Consider the following 1,007-nt stretch of genomic DNA (forward strand, 5'->3'; position numbering starts at 1 on the left):
GTGCCCTCACCCTGGTGCACCCTGGAGGGTTCCTCCCCTCATGCCTGCTCTACTGCCATAGCTGCTGAAGTGGGGTCTGCCTGCCTCAGTTTCTCCTCACTCCAGTCCATCATCCCCAAAGCTGTCAAGTTGATCTCCTTCAAGTTCAGATATGGCCACATAGTCAATAAACCCAATGGCTCCAGGAGCAAATATAAAATCTCTGTTTGGCATTTAAAGCCCTCATAACCTGGTGTTTTCCTACCTTTCTGCCGTTCCAGTCTTCCAGTACTTTGCCCTTGTCTTCTCCATACTCTCATACATCCTCACACATCCAGTGACACCGGCCTTCTGACTACTCCATGAACAAGACCTCCATCCCTTGGCTCTGGACATTCTCTCTGGCTAACCCATGCATCCAATGCTCTGTCCTCATCTCCACCTTCTGACTTCTCTGGATTCCCTCCCAACCCAGCTAAAATTCCACCTTCTACAAACAGCCTTTCTCAATTACTCTTAATGCCTCCCTTCTGTAGATTAGCTACAACGTTCCCTTATCTATCTTGTTTGCATTTTGTCTCTCCCATTAGACTGTAAGCTCCATGAGGGCAGGGGCTGTCCTTAACCCAGTGCCTGGCAGCCAGCAAGTGCTTAATAATTGCCTTGACTTAGTCAAAGCCATACCTTGGCCAAAGGGGCCCAGTTCTAAGGGAATTGTTTCATTCCCACCTCCTGCTACAATAGTAACAAAATTATCAGTCAACACGTCTCGAGCACCTACTAGGTGCCAGGCACTGTGATGTGTGCTGGGGCTCCAAGGACAAAGAATGCAGAGATTCCTACTTGCATCGAGCTCAGTTGTAATGAAGGAGGCAACAGGTACATAAATAAATGCATACAGCATCCCTCCAAATTGAGTGAAAACAACTACAAACCAGGTAATTAAAAATGCAGGCAGGGGGAGGATGGGCGGGCACAGGGAGCTGGGAACGGGGGGGGGGGGGGGGGGGGGGGGGGGGGGGGGGAGG

The sequence above is a fragment of the Vombatus ursinus genome, unplaced genomic scaffold, assembly GCF_900497805.2.
Source record: "Vombatus ursinus unplaced genomic scaffold, bare-nosed wombat genome assembly UNPS02014804.1, whole genome shotgun sequence".
In the NCBI taxonomy this organism is placed as follows: domain Eukaryota; kingdom Metazoa; phylum Chordata; class Mammalia; order Diprotodontia; family Vombatidae; genus Vombatus; species Vombatus ursinus.